This window comes from Centruroides sculpturatus, unplaced genomic scaffold (genome assembly GCF_000671375.1).
Source record: "Centruroides sculpturatus isolate CEXI.00-Female unplaced genomic scaffold, Cexi_2.0 scaffold102, whole genome shotgun sequence".
Taxonomy (NCBI): domain Eukaryota; kingdom Metazoa; phylum Arthropoda; class Arachnida; order Scorpiones; family Buthidae; genus Centruroides; species Centruroides sculpturatus.
Genome location: NW_019384295.1, coordinates 561,005 through 584,281, shown reverse-complemented (window position 1 = coordinate 584,281; position 23,277 = coordinate 561,005). Strand labels below are relative to the sequence as shown.

The following is a 23,277-nucleotide window of genomic DNA, read 5'->3' as shown; positions in this document are numbered from 1 at the left end:
ATAAAATGAAAAAATTACTTAACATATAATTTCGGCTTACACAGGTTTTACTTTATTACATATTTAGATATGTCGTACTTTTGAAAACATGAAAACATCATAAAAAAAAATAATATTTTACAGATAAAAAGTTGTTTACATCGGAATTTTACGGTAGGATATTATTTTTCCGTACTGGAAGGTTTTCATCTTAGACAGGTTTTATTACATATAAACGTATACAAAATATAATAACTTAAAATTTAATGATTAAAAAGTATATTTGTGGGTTATTTTAAAAATTGTTCAGAAGAAAAAAATAAAAATAATAATAAATAATAAGCCATTTCTTACAGAATATTGGCTTTTCTTACATGAATTTTTTTCCCTTTCTTCTCATTCTAGAACCAGGACATATATATAAATATATAAAAAAATAAAAATAAAAAAAAAATCGATTCGGTCAATATATTATATTTAAGTTCCCTTTGATAATCTTTCAAACAATCTTGATAATAAAAGGTACATAATTAGTAGAACAGTAGCCAGAATCTTTGCAATTATCGAGTCACTTCTGAAGACGAATACTGAAATTGGATTCTTTACTATTTGCAATTTTTGAGTATCATTCTTTCAAGAACGCCGATCCTTTGTGTAGTAGAAGCTTTCTGAATGCATCAAAGAAAAATGAGATTATAAATAAAAGTACTGACAAAAGAATTATCGATAGAAAAAAAATATAATAATAAAAAGGAAAGAAAAAAAAAGTGATCCATCGAATTGTAGCAAAAGTTATAAATTTCTACTTTGTCTTTCTTCTACAGTTTTATTTCTCTATGCAGAATATTTCTTAGAGGATTTTAAAGAGAAAATAATTTAATACAAATGATTATATATATATTTTTTTTGTTTTTTTCATAATCATCTACTTATCTTAACAATATGTTTCTGATATGTTCCTTTATTATGAGATAAAAATAAACTTTCTAGTAAGTTACTTAGTCTTTTAGATGTTATTTTGCTGTTAACAGATGCTTGATATAATTCCTAATCTGGGAAAGTGGCTTAGCATTTTGTTATATACTTATCTCAAGATATTTTCTAAGCTGTTAATGTTTAAATGTTGTTACATGCAATTACTTATAGGTCATGTCAAACGATAGAGTTATATTAAGAGTTATAATAAAAATAATTGTGTGTTTATAATTATGGTAGCAATAAATGTAAATTCATATTTCTCAAGTTTAAAATATGGTTTATTGTAAGTATATATATATCGATTGAGACACTAATAAAGATGTATTTGATATATTGGCAAGATATTTACATACGCATCATACGGAAATACATTTAATTAAAGTAAAACCTGTCTAACACAATGAAGCTAAACCTCTATATAGCGGCCTCCCAAATAGCGCCAGTAAACATGAAATAGAGAATCTTTCAAATATAAAATATTAAATGTATAATTTTTGAATTTCAAACGACATTTGTATTACCTAAATACGTAATTTTTTTTAATGGTTAAACTGAAAATTGTGAGTAGACTTCAACTTATGTAATGTCAAACTCCGATTTAGCGCTACCATTCGCTCGCATCTTGAATTGGCACTAAGCCGAGACCAGCGTTAAACTGAAATATCTCAAACAAGAAGAATTTTTCATAGAGGCGTATATACAAATTTGAGTTTAACAGTTTGCAAATCGCGTAATTTGGTGATACCTAATGCAATTTGCAATGCAAAATCACACTTTTAATAATTCGAAGATACTGAAGGTTTGAGAGAAACTATTCACAAATATTTACTGGCATTTTAAGCGGGTGATGTTATCTAAGAGAAACATTTGACTGTAATTTTGCTATTAAGAAATTACGACTTAGTGCTACTTTCAGAGGCCAAAGCCAACAAGTAATGGCGGTAAATCGAAGTATGATCGAATTCATTTACGACTTAGCCTTTCCATTACGTCTTTACTACATTAACGATTAGAAAATATAATTTATACTGGTAAATGTATAGTAAAACCTGTCTAAAACATAACCTGATAAAATGAAAAAATTACTTAACATATAATTTCGGCTTACACAGGTATTACTTTATTACATATTTAGATATGTCGTACTTTTGAAAACATGAAAACATCATAAAAAAAAATAATATTTTACAGATAAAAAGTTGTTTACATCGGAATTTTACGGTAGGATATTATTTTTCCGTACTGGAAGGTTTTCATCTTAGACAGGTTTTATTACATATAAACGTATACAAAATATAATAACTTAAAATTTAATGATTAAAAAGTATATTTGTGGGTTATTTTAAAAATTGTTCAGAAGAAAAAAATAAAAATAATAATAAATAATAAGCCATTTCTTACAGAATATTGGCTTTTCTTACATGAATTTTTTTTCCTTTCTTCTCATTCTAGAACCAGGACATATATATAAATATATAAAAAAATAAAAATAAAAAAAAATCGATTCGATCAATATATTATATTTAAGTTCCCTTTGATAATCTTTCAAACAATCTTGATAATAAAAGGTACATAATTAGTAGAACAGTAGCCAGAATCTTTGCAATTATCGAGTCACTTCTGAAGACGAATACTGAAANTAAAACAATAGATAAGTCATATAATTTGTGATAATGTATGAAATTTTTATAAAAAATATTTAAGCAATTCTTTCTAGAATGGTTACAAAAGGTTTTCTAAGCTAGAGTCAGTTACTAGATATAAATATATCATGAATAATTTTATAGAACTACATATAAATCTAAATATTTATATATAAAAATATATATTCCTTGATTTTAATGTGAAATATTTTTATTGTTGTATAGACATATTCTCTTAAAAATTTTTCAATATTATCATATTTATTCTTATACAATTTTTATACGAAGAGGTGTAAGAACTTATACAGTTTTTAATACACTTCGGGGGAGGTTATCTTTTAAATTTATATACAGTATTTTACGAAATTGGGAATATATAATAATGTAATTTTAAAATTCATGAATATTTTTATATACAGTAGAATAATATAAACATAACTTAATAAGAATTTTTATATTATGAGAATAACTTATAAAAATTCTTATTGATGTTTGCTTCTGATAAAAGAAAGAAAAAAAAATTCAAATTTTCTACTCCCTGATGAAACAGCATCATGACAATGCTCTTAGATGAATATTGTTATTCATATAAAAATTTCATGTGAGATTAGGGGATATCCAGCGTAACAAGATATGTCAAAAATCTGTAGATAATTCTGATAGCGTCAAATCTCATCACAATAATTCCGAAATTACGCTGATAACTAAGGATAGAAAGTCAAAAATTCAAAAGCACTCTAAACCATACTGATAATTACTTCAATAATACCTTGATAATTACTGCAAAGCATTTAGTAATTGCTTTTAGTAATGTAAAAGAGACACCACTACTCCGATCTTGACATGCTCATCATTAAAATATAAAAGATCGTGCGTGACCACTAATAGCACAGCAACCATAGCTTATGATTAAAGTATAAATATAAAATGTCGAGTTTATTTTATCCACAAAACAACTCTATAAAAGAAGAAGAGAAAAAAAATTGTTCGGTGTTCGAGCTCGTAAACAGGAAAAAAAACTGCTGATAAATATCCATTCCACTAATAACTAGCACGGTTATTGTATTGTTGTAACTAAACAGTAAGTCACGTAAAGATCATAAAGTTGTATGTACACCCCCTCCTTCAATTAATGATGATAATATAGTATAATAAATGCAGTACAACATACTGTAATGTATATATATATATTCATATTTGGTATTTATCGCACCATCCTCTTTAAAATATTGGTTATAGGAGGATGATCGCGTGATGAGTATATAACCACGAAGTAGAAATTTGTGCTATCCGAATTTGTGCAATCAAACGGTTCAGATAAATAAAATTTAATTACCCTTGTTTACAGGTGGGAACTGTTAGACTATAATACGAAACTTGGTCACGTTATTCCTTTCTATTGGATATAGGATCAAATCGATTTTCATCTTCTACATCACAGATGTGGGCTTAATATCCTGTTTAAAATTAGTTAATCGTTTCGACTGTTGTTAATATTAGAATTGTCTATCTCCGACAATAATATGGGACATTTCTGACGGTTGTCAAATTGCTACATAGAATATATCTTTAGATTTCATTACAGTATATATGAGCACTAGAAGCATAAATCATTAAAGTTTGAATTGAAACTGAATACCGTAATGATTGAGATAATTGGATAAAGTAGAGTTCTGCTACGAGTTATGAGTAGCATATTAAGTTAAATATGAAATTATTTCAAGATTTTCTAAGTGAGAAAAATAAATTTTCCTTCCTCGATTTATATTTTTATTTATTTATCGATTTATTGTAGGCAAAATAGAGGGTTTCATATTACTCAAGTGATAGAGAACTAAACTGGTTTAAGCGTGATTCAATTTATACCTGATAAACGTGTATAAAATACTAAAAAAAACCCTTAAAATTTATAAAATATACGTTTAAAACATCAAAAGAACAACACAATTATTGATTTTACATAATAAAAATACCGATAATTTTTAAGATATATATAGATAAAAAAAAATTTATTATGTCGGATTTATGTAGTAAATCCTACATAATGGTTATTTACTTATATATATTTTCAGCTTCTTTACGTAATTTATTTTTATTTTTACTATTTTAACATTTACTTTTTTTTTTTTACATTTAAGTTTATCTATAGTTATCTCAATCATTCTGGATAACCGCGAGAAATTTCTTTTGTCATGGTTATTCATCCAAGACTATGAATATTTCACATTTTGTTTTATGCTATTTTGTAATACATTCTTGTTTGTTTTACTTCATTTTTCTCTGTCAAATTTATATCTTTACGCAAACTTGTATCTTGTTTCTCTGTGCGAACATTCATTTTGTTTGTTTATGTTTCTAGTTATATGTAGTAACATGTAAAATACTGGAAATATTTTTCTGTAATATATGTTCTCATACAATATCTTGAAAAAAAAATATAATAATATGAAAGCGTTGTACACTAGGAAAATTCAAAATTTTAGCTTTTAATCAATGTTAAGCTGTAGTAAATTTAATTATAATTAATTATAATTATACTTAATGTATTATTCATGAATTTTCAATGGTCAATAAATGTTAATTCCTGACGAAATTATTCGAAATATATAAATCAAATAGTTTTATTCGAATTAATTAAAACATGTTANCTTTTTAAATTATAGTTGTCTTTTTTTTTCGTATTAAAGCATGATAATTCTTCGTTCATCTGGTAATTGCTTAGCAATTTTTCCAACAATCCTTCCATGATTAGCTCTATAACATTAATTAAAGTAGAAATTTAAATGATTCACTCGATCTTCAATCGATACCTTTAGCTATGGGTAGATAATGTATTAAGCATGTTACACATTTTATTTTGTTTTATTTGTTTTAAAAAAATATTTTTAAAAAAAAAAACCTTCTAATTGAAAACAATATATTAAAATTAACTTGATATAAAATTTAAATTAAAGTAGAGCGTCGATTATCCGAATCAATTGGGGTCAGTTATATAAAGATAAATGATGCGGAAAGGATGCGGATAAAATGATGAAGTTTTATTATTTTAAGTATCTAATTTAGAGTATTTTCCAGTAAATATAAACATTTCATTACTTTATATTTTACTTATAACTTTTAACCAATAACTATAATGGTTTTATCAGTTCAATGAGACTAAGTAACATTAAAACAGGCGTAACAAGTATAAAATCGTGTTCCTTTTAAGATTTAATGAAGAGAAACCAGAGACATATTTCTTAAATTTCTCCTTCTGCTTCAGAATCGTTAAGGCGGTCGGTTTTGACAGGAAGGGATATATCGTATATAATGGCTAAACACTCAATCCTGCATTTCCAGACGAAAGGTGAAACTCAGGAGAAATCTTCGAAATTGTGTCGTTCATTAAAGCGTGAATCGTGTATAGAAAGGGAGTAGAGGAGGGGTAAAAAAAAATAAACATTTACTCAATTTTGCGAGGTTAAAAATAAAAAAATAATAGAAAAGAAAAAAATAGAAAACGGAGAAAGAAAAGCTAAGGAGAAAACTGGGGATGTAGCAATCAGACGACATTTTGACATTAGTTGTGGGCAGCTACTGTGTGCCTAAGGGAACAGACTGAAAGATAATTGCGGTAGCAATGTGCTGCTGAAGGGACAAGCTGTCGTGGTAAGTTTGGCACTGAACTCTCTGTAAACACACACGTTCATGACATTGACTATTGCCTAGCAATTTCTGACTTTCTAAAAATACCTCTACATCAATAATACCAAAAAATCATTAGAAAATCCAACATAAAATGATAAAGAATATCTAGAAATAACTAGTATTACCGATAAATTATTCGGAAAAATACAATTTGATAAAATTATAATTGAAGAACTGAGATGGTGATAAATAATCTCAATGGCAATAGGTAATTGTTAGATTGATTTCGTGAGGTGAGCGAGTGTTAATCGACGTTAAATCCATTATTGTTAAACGTACCATAAAAAGTATAAAGGTCACGAACCGAAAAACAACATTATTAATAGTTTTTTGGGTAATAAATAGCTTAAAAATAGTCTGGAAGTATATAAAAATTTGCTGATGATGCTAAACGATTATTATTAACTCTCTCTCTCTACTATAATATATGCCTTAAAATGGTCGGTTTAAAGAATTTATTTAAATATATAAATAAAACAATACTAGGGAAAAAAAATTAATTAAAGGTTACTATTTTAAATAATACATTACATACGCTTGATTAAGTAAAATAACTGCCTGTATATTATTAAACAGCATAAATATTTATGTTAAATGTTAAGAGATTCGTTTTATATTTGTATATTTGTAACTGTGTTTGGTATGATAATTTTTTTCGAAGTGTTGAATATCTCATTTTTAATAAATAACTCTATAATGTGCAATACATGTGGAAGAAAATATTGATCGTAAAAAACTTGTTTCGTGACTAACGTATATTTAACTACACGGTTTGGAAGGAAATTTGCCAAACAATACTCATACTAGTCAGGAAGCTAATGCTTTTCTCCACGAGTAACTTTATTTACATCCAAATTTCAAAAAATAACTAACGACTTCGACGTGGATTGATGCCATTGTCAACTATTATTTTTCCCATTTCATGCGACTATAAAGTGATTTTTTAACCATTTTCTTTAATTTATATATGTATATATATGAGTAATNTTTCAGGTTATTAATTACTTAAATTATATTTAAGTTGATGATAATAATAATAATAATAATAATTATTATTATTATTGTAATAGTCGAAAAGAATAATTCATTAAAAGCTTTCGATTTTTCGCATTCTCTACGTTGTCTTCGTAATTTTCGGTAGGTCATTTATGTCATAGGTCACGTATATTCAACTTAATCAACGCAGTTATTCCTAAAGTCGTTGGTAAATTATGTAAATATGAGAAATGAGATGCGTAGAAAATTAACCTTGTGCCCAAGGCAACAATCATTCGTGCAGCTTTGGTGCTGTTTGCCTAGTCCGAGTCACAAAGGATCTGTAGCGATCGTAAATTATGGTACCTTACCTAAAACGGCTAATATTTGTCACGTAGGATGTTACTTCAGTAAATTACTTAACAACAATCCAGTACACTGTTGATGTTACGATATTTAGTTGTTCATTTTCTAAGTGTAATATTTGGTTTGTGAAATATAAATATCGTTATTGATAACAGTGGCACGGATGGTTGACATTCCTTCAAGATACTTTGATAAATTTTCTATACTTTATCTATTAATCATATAAAATCCATAAATATTTGTGATGAAATGTATTATGTTACCGTTACTATATCATATAATTCGTTTAAAATTTAATGTGTATTTGATAGGTTTATTTTAGTAAGTTGATACACGGCTGTATATATATATCTAATAGAGATAAAAATTTTATATATATTTAAAAAAACAATAAATAAGTCTAAAATTATTTTTAAAATTTATAAGAAAAATCATCAGCATCCTCTAAAGAATTTTTGAAGCTGGAAAGGAAAAAGGTTATTGGTGATACGGAGAGAAGGGTTTGTAGCAAAAGCTATTGAAGACAAGATAGGCCTCTAGTATCATGATGCGGGACCCTAACGGAAATCAAAGATGGGTACAGATATCCTGTTTAGTACAAGAATATAGAGAGAGTACATTTTCTTGTTAAAAAAATTGAACGAACACGAAATCTTTAGTATACAATACAAGCATCGCCGTTAATACAAGAAGAAGAAGAAAAAAAAATAGCCCAGTTGATTTTTACTATTTAAAATATTTTAATAATAATATTAAATTCGTTTTATTATTAGTTCTTTTACATCTACATATATACGTCAGAACAATTTCGTTATCAGTAAAAATAAAATTTAATTAAAAATCTTATAGTATTAATAATTGTTTTATTAAAATAGTATAAATTTTTATATAATTTAGTGAAATAAAAATAAAAGATACGTTATTAACAATTCGTTCTATATTAAAATCATCGAATAACTGTTCTAAACGTCGATTGAATAGATTGAATCGAATGAAAAGATAGGTCTGTAGCCTATCTAGATAAATGGTGAAATGATTCTATATCATTTCAAGATTAAAGAGAATGAAATGTTGAAACGAGTATTGACTTTTATAGACTATCGTAACACACAAAATGTAGATCAAAGTAAATGTAAAGAAGAATAATATTACTATTTATATTTAAAAATATTATATATTTATCTTCCTAACAACTTTTTAATTTGATATAAAAATTAATTAAAAAAATAAAATACATTAAAAATTTAGAATAGGAGAGAAATGCTTTTAATTTATTACGTATCGTTATCTTACAACTAGATCGGCTTATGTGTAAGAATTGAAGTGTTGCTTTATGCAAAAAGATATCAAGAACAGGATATTAATCGTAAAACAAGGGAATACCTACGGTTGTAGTATTACCGGAAGTGAATGACGTAATCAGCTCGACGTCAATTTTCATTTTATTACCGTCATATTCTCCCCCAGGGACATATGGGAGTGTGATAATGAATAGGATAGTTTCACATACAGAATTGTTCAAAAGAAAAGAGAAAATTAACAACAAGTAAAAAAAAAATAATACAATCACAAGGTAAAAATTATATAATTCAAAAGATAGTAAATACTTCCACAGAATAAATCCATTTGTTATGATTTTATGCACATTAAACACATTTTCTATGTAAAATTTCTATGTAAATGACGTTATTTAAATATTCTATACATTCATTACATATGTAAAATTTTATATATATATTAATAAACAAAGTAAAACTTTTTATAGATTTTTATGGTGTTGTTATTATAATTAAAAATTATTTAGTCTATTTATTTATTTATTTATTTTAGATATGCAAAATTTTTAAATGTTATTAATATATAAGTACGAACAAATTTATGCTCATTATAAATGTAAAAATAAAAATGTTTTATTCATAAATTTTAAAAAAACACACATATTTTAGTTATTTTTAACAGAAATAAATCGCTTAATATTTCATTTAAATAAATAAATTTGTGTTTCAATTTATTCGAACTGCCTTATTTAGGGTTCTAGCCCTATCGTTTGATAAAATTCACATAAGAAATCTTATCCAAATGTATCCTTTATTTCTATAAAACTGTAAAACATTTCGGCTTCAGATACAATAAATGTGTTCATTAAAATTATATACATGAGTATCGAATTTTTAGGGTCATTGAAAGCTTGTATACCTGGCCCTTTTTTGCCTTTTAGTAGACCCTTTAGCCAATTTTTTGGACTAATAAAATACATACAATGTTTCTTTCCTAATAAAAATCAGTCGTAAAGATTTTATTTTCTGTTAGTAAAAATAACATTAATTTTATAGAGGTAGCAACTACGAGGAACCCCAAAATTCGGGGAAAATCCCTAGCACCTTCTTGTCGACTGTCCTCCAAAATTTTTGAGCTGCAATTTGGGCTGTAGACCTATAAATTTCCACAATCGTCTGTCCGTCAATCAGTCTGTCTTTCCTTAAGTTTGAGAAGGAAGTCAAATATAGAAACTTTGGGGGCAGAAGACCCCGATTAAATATATACGAACTTTCAGTCTAGACAGGAAGTCACGTAATTTTCAAATCAAAAAATTTTCCCCTGAAAGGTCTTAGATAGATGACCGGCACGACTCTATTGTTAAAGGAAAAGTATGATGTACAGGGGCAAGCCACTACTAATTTGAGGTGGAGAGCATATACTTTAAATTAAATTAATTAAAAATATGATGAAAAATTGAAGCCTAGCTTTACTAACTTTATATTAAAGTTTATATAAGTTTNAAAACGTAAAATATTTGAGTAGCCCAAGACATAGCCAAAGATTGCTGCCCATAGCACTGGCGAAAATTTAAATTTGCCGACTGGAATTCTTTCGGATGATTGACGTTTCGGATGATTGACTTTCGGATAATCGACGCTCTACTGTATTTATATATTATTCGTTTAAATTTATTAAATGAAATATAACACAACAATAAACTTTACACATAAAATACTGTAGTTATAATAAAATTAAATTTATAAATAGACTACTAAATAGCCGATAACAATATTTTGATGCAATTTAAGGAATATTTATGCAAATTTTAATATATTTATTAGAAAAGATAACAATCAAAATTTTAATGATTTTTCTCTCCAGGGATTAACGATACAATAGCTCTAATGAATCTAACACTACCAATAGGATATTATTTGTACTTCGTTAAGGAGGTGAACTGTTTCCTTTTCCTCTTCGTGCAAGTTAGTTCAATCCAGTATTATAACCCTAGGGATACGTGGGTCTCGTCTGAACACAGATTACGCTGTCACTCCAGGGGAACCAAACTAAGCGAATTAGTGATCCTTAGAGGGATTGTTTACGGCTCGACTGATTGACTTCTACTTAAAAAAAAAAAGTTTTATTATTTTAAGTATCTAATTTAGAGTATTTTCCAGNAATATATATTAATTATTTTAATTTTTTTAAAATAATAATTTAAAAAAAAGGGAGGAAAATTCTAAATATAAATATTTACATGAAAATGCAATATTTGGAAGTGGAATGACACATTTATTGCTTTAAACAAAAGTAGTGTTTGGTCGAAAAGTTTTTGATGTGTTGGGATTTATGCGGGAGGATCGATAATCTGACTTTTATAAGTTTTTATTATAAGCAATGTTTAAGAGTAGTGCATCTAGGTATAGAAACAGCTAGTGGACACACATCTATATAAGAAAAGGACTGCACACAGCGTCAATCACATACGAGCGATAAGTAAAGCATAATCGATTTCCGAAACTACACCAGATAGCTCGGTGTGCCACTTGATTTCTTCAATTTACGTTGAACGAAAACTTTTCATTGCTTGTCAATAATAGGAGGAAACAGCGAATAACAGAGAAAAATAAAGAAAAAAAATGTATATGGACGATCTTTTCTCCTATAGAACCATGCTAATTAAGGAGAGAGAGAGAGAGAGACTCAGTAGAAATCTATACTCACTTACGTCATTATTGAGGAATGCAAATCATTCCTTTTCACAGAACCGAGACAGAAATGTCAGCAGTTATTAATTTCTCACGGTTGGTAGGATTAGCATCAAAAGGACGGCTGTATGTGAGGAGTTTGATCGATGGCATGGCCCACTCCGATCACCGCTATCATTTATCAAGACACGAAGTAAAAGGGATACAGAAGGGACCCGATAAGATGCTTACAACATGCTCAAGTGGTTGCAATGGTATGTTCACCAGACAACTGCGTGTGTGTGACCCGTTGTTATCTGGATGATAACTAAAGTATTGCTTGTTATTTGTAATTAGGTGAAGCACGCGCTCGTTTTGATCTCTTCGCTGTGCTTATTAATATAATTTCCTCTCAGATAAAAACTTTAATATCATTAATGAAGAATATTAGAAAAGTTTCCTGTGTAAAAAAATTACATATAAATATATAGGTTACGCTTATGTATATATGTGTAAAAGTTAATCGTTTTGGTATTAAATATAATTACACTTGATGACTGTTTGTTATTTTATTTTTGTGTGTTTATTATTGTCATTTTTAAATAATTATTTTTGTATTTTATTTTGCATTTTAGCGTAAAGAATAAGATTTCCTTATTATGTTATTATTTTTATTCGTGTTTGTTTTAATGAATGGCATTGTTCTTATTGTTATTGAGGGGGGTCGGTCGTCACTTGCCTTATTTGGATTACTACATATTAATAAAAATAAATAAGTATTAAAATTATGTTTGCTTTTCATTCTTATACATCACTCTTAATAGCTTATTCTTATTTTTAAATTTAAATTATTACATTTTATTATTATAATTTAGCTAAACCATCCTTTGTTTTTAACTTTAAATTTAATAATCTTTTTGAATTAATTTAATTTTAATAATTCTACAGAAAATAAGGAATTAATATTTAAGATTTATAATTATAAATGTATTAAAATTGCTTTTAAATATATATATTCGGTTCTATTATTTTCAGTTCAATTTATAAATAAAGTAATAACAAAAGAATATTGTAATTATTCTTACAAAAATATACATTTAAAAATAATTATCATACATGTAAACTTTTTGATATTTTATTTTAATTTTTAATTAAAAATTCATAAGATGTATTTATAGAATTTCTCTAGTAACCAAAATATAACAAGTTGATCGATCGAACACATTATACAAAATAATAATTTATGGCATTTAATTTTATTTTTTAATTTATTACTTATTCATTATGTAAGTTGTACAGTACGTAAATAACATTTAAATACAAATAAAATAATGTAGAAATTAATTATTAATAAGTAAGTTTTAAACTGTTTTTAATTAACGCAAATTATTGTCTTCGTTTTCATTTTTCTTATATTTAAATTTAAAACTGTAAAAGAAAAAAATATGTGTTTGATTTTCTTGTAAAAAATTTGATAGAACAATTGCTTTAAAAAAGTAAAAGCAACACAAAAGAAATCATAGAAAAAAATTGTAATTATTGAATAGAATCTTCTTCCATCAGAGAAGAGAAGGTTTATCTATAAAAAATAATATTGGACTGTGCAATATCCCTTAGGAATGAGTCTCTACTTCTACTATTCCTACTTTTCCTTTATCTTTTTTTCTTCCTTCTTGCTTCTTTTTTTAATCTTCCTTCCAATGAATATCACTCGCATTCCTCTACAGAATTTCTACTGTGCAATTAAGGAAGAAAGTATTTGTTTCATCTTAAAATGGTATTTTCTCCATCGTTTACGATCTATATTCAGAAAGACAAACATAAGCCTATATATATATCAAGATAAAATATTTGATTTTTTAAGCCGAAATCTAGGAAGATTATGACAAATTCATGAGTGAATTCGATTCGATGGTAGAGATGGTGCGTAGAAGAAAGAACAATTTTCTATTTCTCGCATCTCAATTCTGTAGAAACAAACTAGAGAAAAGTAAAAATAAATATTTACTGTAGAAACTCGATATGTTTTGTTTCCAAGGAAAGTATCTTTTCACCAGACATCAGCAATCAATCGCTTTCGTGCCCTCAACTCTTCGAATGACAGAAAGCGAGTACGACAGGTGAAAAGACTACCGTGACAAAAAAACACACCCTTGTCTTTTTTCTAACCTGTACTATCCGTCAATGTTTCTTTTAGCTTCTAACTTTCACGTACACCTCATTCTTCACTGTTGTTTATTTGAAACACAAAACTCTGATAAGCATGGTTATTTGCCATGTATGTATTCTTTCTAGTATAACATGTATATAGATGACTTTTGACCTCTCCAATTTTGCTCTTGTCTTCTTCTTTATCCCACTGTTACGAGACGAAGAAGAATCTAAACTTTACACTTTTACTATAAAACTTTAATTTATGTGAGAATTAATGATAATAATAATAAAATCTAACACCTGAACAAACGTTTAAAAATTCATGTAATATAAAGCTTTATAAATATTTCAGAGCGAATTCAATAGCTGTAATTATCTAAAATCATAAAATTTGAATATTTTATCTATAAGAGAAAATTAGTTTTTTGGTTTATGCAGAAAATTTTCCCCGAAAAAAGTCATACAATTTTTTTTAATAAAAGACATTATAAAAGCATTAAATTAAATAGCTATAAAAACAAATTTAGGGAGAAAATTTATATATATATATAAGTAAATTACCTATAGTCATTTAATATTTAAGTATGTTCATTCTCTAACCGCACCCTAAATATAAAATTAACTTTATAAATAATTGAATCAAAACAAAAAGAAACGAGGTAAACCATCCACACTTAAGTTGCTATTACTGTTGCTACTATAGTAATTATTTCCAATTTTGGAAGGACAAATTCAATATAGCACTTTACTAACCACGCGAATCAAAATGATAGAATGCAGTCAAATCATATTAAGACACATTATATGCTCTGTTTACTTCGATAGATCACACATGTATATATGAAAAGGGAGGATAAAAAAAAATTACAATGGTTCGATCAGATTCACCACAGCAACAGACTTTATGACTGCTAGAGGCATCTAAGACTACTTGAATAATGACTATCTTCATCAATACTGCTAACCGCGCCTAATGAACTGTCACACCCATGTGGGAAAGAATTTTTTAACATAGTTACAACTTGCAGCGGCTACTGATTATTTAAGAAAAAGCGCAGAAGTAATTGCTTTGTCCAAGGACAAAAATTTTCTATATATTTTATTCTTACGCTTGTTTTTAGTTTAGTTCCTTTATCGAATTTTTTTTACCTGTACAATAAACAGAAAACTTGTTATCAGCCTCTGTAGTTGCTTAATTTGTAAGCCGGAGATAGAAAAATATATAAATATACATTAATAATTTTTTAAATATATTTATTTTTTTTAATAATTTTTATCTCGTTTTTTAAAGTTTAGAAGAGAAGCGAGAGAAAAAATGAAAGCTACTAATGATGTAGAGGGGATATATATATATATATATATTTTTTTTTTTCCTAAAGCTCTGAATGATGTCGTTTTTATAAATTTATATTTTCTGTAACGTAAATGTGAAAGAGTAAAGAATATTTTAACATAAAAAATTTATTAAGAATATATAAATCTATTAGAACAGGGATTAGTGAGTAGCACGTAATATCGTTAAGAAAAATTATTTTTCTTATATTTAGAATAAACAAAGGGAGAAAAAAACATATCCACAAAGTATATGAAAAATAAAAACTTTATTTTAAACAATAGAAATAACAATTTATCATAAACATATCTGTTTCTAGAATTATAATGGCAAACGTCATTCAATTTTTATAAGAAATGGGAAAAAAGTCTACTAAACTACAATTTATGCATCCACCCCTGGATCAGAAGGAATTTTGGAAAAGAACAGATGGCGATATGTAATAGAAAGTACAAGAGTCCCTTCAAAATTTTGTTGGAATTCTTCCAACGGATCTTAGATCCATGTGTGTCGTAACTGGTAACCCAAAAGCCAACAAAAGAAAACAGTTTTTCTTACAGAACTGTCCTGAGTTTACAATACGTGGAAAGAAACCGAAATGTTACGGAATGCTAAATTTCAAGATTTTTGTAAAGATCCAAAAAAGGTATTTCAAAATAATAAAAGAAAAAAAAAAAAAGAAAAAGTAATCGCAAATGAGTTCAAACTTTTTAACACGCCTCATTACGTTCAACAAGCATAAAAATCTTCATCACAATCATCATCATCGGCGTGAATTGCTGATCAATTACTAGTAAAATCGTAGGAAAAAAAGTAAGAAAAAAAAAATAATAATAACATAAAAAAAAGGAATAAAAGTTAATGTTTTTCTCTTGTCTCTAATTAGGAAGAAACTTGACCTATGAGTCAGTGAACACTCTTATTTAATTTTCTAGGTTGCAGTGCTTCACCATCTCTAGCAAGTTGAATTCGACAAATGCTGAAGAAATCAATAATGTTAGAGAAATGCCGATCGAAAGAATGATTGTGATAAACCGAATGATTGTTCTTTGCAGGAAATTATTACAAATGAACCAAAAAAAGAGTCAATATTTATCACATTGATACTTCCACCTGCATCAATTGCTATAGAAAGTTAATGATAAACAATTGATTCTTACGTTTATAATACTGTATTTATTTAGAATTAATTTAAATTATTATAAATTCGTAAGTATTAAATTATACTTTTAAATAAATAAATAATAACTATAGAGTAATAAATTAATTTTCCTTGATGATGATAATAATGATGATGATTCACTGGTTTAAAGGATGAGTGACGTTCTAGAAGTTGACTTTGGATGATTCAGCGAAATTCTAAAAGAATAAAGAAAAGTTGAAAGATTTGACGTCTTTCAGCTTTTTCCACTTGCTGAAATTTTAGAGGAGAAATGTAGAATCAATCGGTGGTTTGAAGAATGCATTTCTGACTGAATTATTTTTAAATTACTTTAAAAAAAATAACAAAAAAAGGGAAGAGAGAAGAAATATACGTGCTTAGCATTGTTTTGAAATATGATTTTTCGTATATTTCTTATAATTTTTAAAGGATACATTCGATATATATATTTTACTAATTTAAAATGAAGTAAAAAAGGATAATGAAAAACTAAAAAGAAGGAAAAAAATCGAATATAATATACAGAAAATAAGCCATTCTTCTTTGAAAGATTCTTTAATATATAATGGGTGAATGAATCGCTCACTTAACACATAATGTACAAGAGGGAATTTAAAAGTAAAATTTTAGATCTTTTTTATTGTATTTTTGCATTTTAAAGAAGAATTTTTTAAAGGGGAAAAAAATCGATTTTTTTTTTATCGGTAAGCGTAATAAAAACAAAAATTTAATTTTTAACACAAAGCAATGTCTTTAATTTTGTCCAATATTTTCACAATTGTATTTTATCTTTTAATAATTTATTTATAATTTTAAAGTTATAAATTCTGCTTCTTGATCTTAGTAAAAATAAATAAATAATTTCTTACTTTTCGTACTCATATTTTAAAATAATTTTAAAGAAATTAGAATGAAATTATCGAAAAATGGCTAATTTTAAAGATCAAAAATACACTTGAAAATGTGAATTTTTATTTTAAAAAATATGCTTTTGTTTATTTAATTATCATTTGCATCATACTCAATGAGCAATTATGAATGAATTAATCATTAAATTAAATATTTAAATAAATTAATAAATAATTTAAAATAATTATTATTTAATAAAAACGTTAACTCCTTGATAAAAATTTGAATTTTCGATTTTATGAGTAAGTAAATATTTAAACTGTTAACATTTAATGATTAGTAATTATAAGTAACAAACTGAAAAATTCATTTGAACTAAGCATTTTTATTTCAATGAAACAAAATATCAAAATATCACTCATTGCTAAAAATTGTTTTGTACCAGAGGCATTGCAATCAATGAAACTTCATTAGTATAAATGTAATGATGATGATAATAGGTGATTAAATATCATAACAATGGGACAATTGCCTGTGGAACAATGATATAATTTAAAACAATCTGTAGTACTGTATGTACTAAAGGTTGGCATACTTGTAGCATAGTTGGGCATGGAGACATACAGGTGTGAGGCCCAAGCAAGACTTAAGCTCACGTGTTAAAAATTTAATAAAAGTGTCAAATAAGGGAATCACACTTTGATTCTAGTGCTTGTAAAAGAAAAACTGGAAAAAACAAAACAAGATACAAATAAAATTTGGANCTTGTTTTTTTTTCCTCCTTAATTGTAAAATATAATAATAATTTATTTGGACTTTATGTGTCTTTTTTTTCTTTAAAAAGTTTTAATTGTTTTAAATGATTATTTATTATTTTAATATGATTTTAAATGTAAATTTCCTATTGGAAAGACATTATAGTTTTGTATTAAATAGTCCTATGGGGTGAATTGTTAAGCAGTGCAATAATGGAGGAGGAGGATAAGGGAGAAAATCCATCATTGATAGAACCACAATTGGTCCTATCAAAGATAAATGATCTGTAGCACGGGAATGGAGAAAAGAGTTCAATAGTTTAATTTTCTTTAATACAATAGGCTAACTCAGCTTTCAAGGTCGCAGCAACAACCAATCAAATTAATGTAAACTACTAACATATAAATGCTCGTAACTTTATTACTAGTTTATGAAATGAAATGTTAAAAATAAATTAATTTTTTGATTTATTAATTATTATATATTATCTATAGATTTGTTCTTTATATGAAACCAATAATAACGTATGGTATTTTCATACAGTTTTTTTTTTTCAAATTAAACAATAATATCAACTTAAATTCGTGTTAAATATAAGTTATATCAATGAAATATTTAATCATAATAATTGATGAAAGAGATATACGTTCAATGCAAACTTTCTTCGAATGTTTGCAAGATAAGGTTAGCCTATATAACAGAAGTAGACCCATCTCAGTTATTTGCTTGGTTTGCTTCTTTACTGTCAACCGACTTCGGGTTCTTAATTAGAAAAGGAGAGGACAGATGGTATCTCTCTTCCTTGACACCAACCATTCTTTCTTATAAACACGCTCTTTGTTCTTTTCTTTAAATATTTGTTAAGACAACTTCTCTACAAAAATATAAAGACTTACTTATTGCCTTCTCACATATTTGTACATATAGTAGCATTATTACATAGTGTTATTGGTGCATTAACTAATTGCCAAGACATAAAAATTGTTTCGTCTCTTTTAAAAATAAATTTAATTTAGTTTATTCTTTTATGATTTTATCGTTGCAGATCGATATGAAAACTTCAATTTCTCAAACGTTTTCCCTTCCAAAAAAAAAAAAAAATCTTGATCTCCTTTATTATGCATTTATATTTTCTATTTTCGTCTGTCTGTATGTCTGTTTGTTTTAATATACTTATAAAAAAACAAATTCTATATAATATATTTTATTACCTCTGATTTTATATATATTTACTCATAAAAAAATAAAATAAAAATTTTATTTCATTTTCTCACTATAATAAAAAAATATAATAATAAGTAAATGTATTATTTTTTAAATAAAAAATATTAATTTAAAATTTACAGATAAAAAATATTAAAATTATAAATTCAGAAATAATTAAATTTTTGAAATAAATAAAGTAAAATAAACTGTATCAATCGATTTTTTAACATGTTTATTTACGAAATGAATCTGAAAATAATCAAAGTAATAGCATTTAATTATATTTTATTCAATGTACTTTTAATTAGTAAACATTATTTACCACAATAATTAATTATAAAAATGTTTTATGATACTTTTATGCCTCATGGTCATATTTTAATAAAAATAAGTAATGAATATCCGATTTCTATAAATTAATTTAAATATTCTAATCGAAAATAACTCATAACTTCGCTCATTATTAACAAATACACGAAATTGTATCATACAATTTCTAATGGATTTATAGATATTTTCTACATCCTCCTGGCAAATTTTTACTTTAATATAAAAATTAATGTATTATTTTTTAAATTATAAACTAATATATATATATATTATATTCTGTATAGAAAATTATTTATCTATATTCATTTTATTTCAATATATAAGCATATTGTTCTGTTTGTAAATAATATATATTTTAAGATATCTGTTTACAATTCAAGATTGAATATTTTCAATATTCTTTATTGTAAATAGTTTTTTTTATATTTAAGTTTTAGTAATAACAAAGTTTCTAGAAAGTGATGAATTTTATGCATCAAATATGAAAAGAAACTGTAGAAGGAATTTTTTTTCCTTTTATTTTTTTATTCTTTTTTTTCCTTTTCAAGAAATCAAGTGAATGAGTATTGGAAAGTAATAAAGCAGAATATAAGATGAGGGTATGAAATTCTGAAATTGTTCTAAGTTTGAAAGTGCAGCTTCTAAAAACAAACTTGAATTATTAATATAAGTTTTATATATGCTATTTTAATTGATAGTTTTCTATAAAAAATGTCCAGAAAAAAACAATTCTTTTACTGTATTTTGTAGCATAAATTGAATATTTAATCGAAAATCCACAATAAAATTTATTATTTATTTTATTATATTCAATATATGTATTTTTTTCTTTTTATTTTATATACACTAAGAATAAAATTTAGTACGAGTTTAGTTGAATGACCAGGCCAGAATATTGCTTATAAAGTTATATTATATTTAAGTCATGCAAACAATTATTTAAAAGATTAAGTAGATGAATTATTTTAGTGAATAGACTAGGAAAATTATTAAGGAATACATTTACAAGAATTATTGATGATTATATCTTAAACTGAATAATTAATATAGATATTTTGAATAATTGGCAAATATAAACTAAGAAAACTACGTGATAAAATATTCTAGACGAGTATCTTTGATGATATCTAGTAAACATTGAGCAATATATGCAAAGTTTATCGAGTAAACTAATTTTTCTTTTAATTCTGCTAGAATTTTAAAACAATAAAACTGCATAATGTGCCCTAATAATTCTAATGAGATCTATTTAACTTTATTTGTATCCCAAGACATGAAAAAATGATGATACTTCTTGCTAATTGATGAAGGAGGAAATCAAATCGCCCACTAGATAGCAAAAGGTGAATCTAACTTCCAGTTTGTGCGTAATCTATGACTCTTCTCCCTTTTGTGACGGTAGTTATCATCGGACACAATGGTCTATAGTCACTCTCTTCTTTCTTTTTTTTTCTATCTTGAGTAATTACCCATCAGGGAATAGGTTTTTACGAACTTGCTGTAAATTTGGACAAATAGTTCCGATTTCATTTTGTCTAAGACATAAGAAAGCTATTTTTAGAAATCATTAATACGGTTAAGTTCTAGATTTCTTTCTTGCTAGACAAGAAGACTATGACGATTGTGGTTTAGGTTTCAATTTAGAATCGAAAACAAAGAGGAAAAAAAGAATTAAACTGGATTGCTGTTTATCTCTTTGTAAATAAGCTAATTTAATTTTATTTCATAAAATTTTTTATTAAATAAATAATTTTAATAAATCCATTGTTTTATATAATTTTCTATAGATTTATTTTTAAAATAAAACATATCGCTTCTGATACATATAATAATAATAATAATAATAATAAAGGATTTTTTCTGATAATAAGAGCTTATATCAGATAAAAAAAATTTTCTAGATATTAATTTTGTATCGTAAAAAATTTAACAATTATAGCACGAATTTTTTCTACGATTCTGTAGGGATTAGTCTATTGCGATACGGAGATGTAATAATAATACTCTCAAATACATCTTTACTTACTTATCTTACAGGAAAATCGTATATCCTGACATACTACCTTAAATAAATCAAGTTTCTGTATCTTACAGGTGTGCCCTATGGACTTAGGTTGACCCATCACCTCATTTCGACCAGTGCCGTGCAGTGAAGCTTCCATTTGGCAGGAGTCCAAACACGATCACGTGTCCTATAACTCCAAATTACGCCACCAGAGGTCGCACAGTCCTCCAAACCTGCCTGCAGGAGGAGGTTTCACTAGTCGCCGGTTGGAAGAGGCTAAATATCTAAACAACCTCCCCGAACCATAAGGTGATACCCGAGAATCGTTACTTAAGTGCGCGTATATGGTGAGTGTCACGCGTAAGATTACGCGTGGTGCATTTACGTCATGCCAACACCGTGTTGACTGGTGTGTGTGTGTGTGAATCGTTTTAGCAGCAGTGTTGATGGCGCCGAACTCCTCACAGCTAGAACTCAGGATGTTCCCCGCGTACTTGGCCAGAGGAGTTGTCTTCCTTATGCTAGGAATTTTATGTGTCCTATCAATAGTCCAGTGTGAAGGTGAGTGAAATTTTTATTATAAAAATCAACCAAGTAATTTTATACACCTACGCTGTATTGTTAATGAAGAGAAAGCGTAAATTCTCATTTCTAAAATGATGTGAATCTAACTTGACCTCAAACGTTCATTACTAAAATGTCTCCTTTGCTATTCTTTTCCTGTCAGAGGCAGTTACCTCTATATACAAGGTTGTCATTAGCAATGGTCGAGTTAAGATTTCAAAATAAATTCTGCTAAACAAAATTAAATCTTCTTTTTAAGAAACTAAACTAAAGATTAAATAAAATATTTAACGCTCTCCTTACAAAATATGGTAATAATTTTTAAATTATGTAATTAAAATTTTTCAAAAAAAAATCTACTAAAAATGTAAAATTTCTTCATAATATATCGTTTCGGCAAAAATAAACCTCTCTAGTATTCTCTAAAATAATTAATTTCGATGATTTATAGTATTTTAGTGAGTAAACATAATTAAAAATTATTTTATATATATAATTTTTTTACATATTTTTGTGTGTTTTGGGAAAGGGAATAATGAGTGGTAAGCAAAATAAAATTAATGATTTATCAATAGTAGTAAATTATGAGTGGAGCTCGGTTATTAAACTTTATACCCTGTATTCTTTTCAATTAGCCATATTAAACAGCTGCCATCAAGTTATGCGGTGTACATACTGTAGGTTCTTGTCTACATTATACAGAAACATCAGAAGAACGTGACAGGAATAACTAATGATTATTGCTAGAATTATTCTACACTAACAGACATTAGCAGTTGAAATTCTGAAAATCAGCTTTTATATATTGATCGCTTGGGCTTCAAAACAAATCCACGGAAAGGATAAATCTTTTCTCTTACAATCCTTTAAATCTTCGTCTTTACATCCAAACTATTTTTTAGTTATAAATGAAATTGTAATTCTCTCTTTTCGCTATGAATTATACAAAGATAAATACTTTATCGTGCTATTATTTTACGATTTCCTACTTATGTTTAATTTAATTTCGTTTAAATAAAATATATCTAACGTAAATTATAAATTAAAATAATCACATTTTTATATCTATTCTTTAACAATTTTATACACATAAATTTTTATTACTTAATAAAATTTTAATTCTGTAAATATGTTAAATTGTCTGTGTGATACTGCAAATTTACATTACGGTATTGGTATCGAATAATATAACACAGTCGTCTATGCACCTGTAAATGATACTTCCTCTCACAACACATAATGTCATGGAAACAAACATTCTTCCAGGGCTTCGATATGAATAATTTCTTTCTTAATGGATTTTTTTTTATATATTAATAATTAAATAATCTATATAAATTAAT

The 23,277-nt window shown here is 26.4% G+C and overlaps 1 long non-coding RNA gene across 1 annotated transcript in view; it reads left to right on the top strand.

The window, feature by feature from the left end:
* Positions 1–23,277, top strand: part of LOC111620906 — a 154,189-nt gene that overhangs the window by 68,146 nt on the left and 62,766 nt on the right. The window contains exon 2 of the long non-coding RNA XR_002755983.1: positions 21,460–21,931. This is a non-coding gene — a long non-coding RNA (uncharacterized LOC111620906). The remainder of the gene's footprint in view (positions 1–21,459; positions 21,932–23,277) is intronic.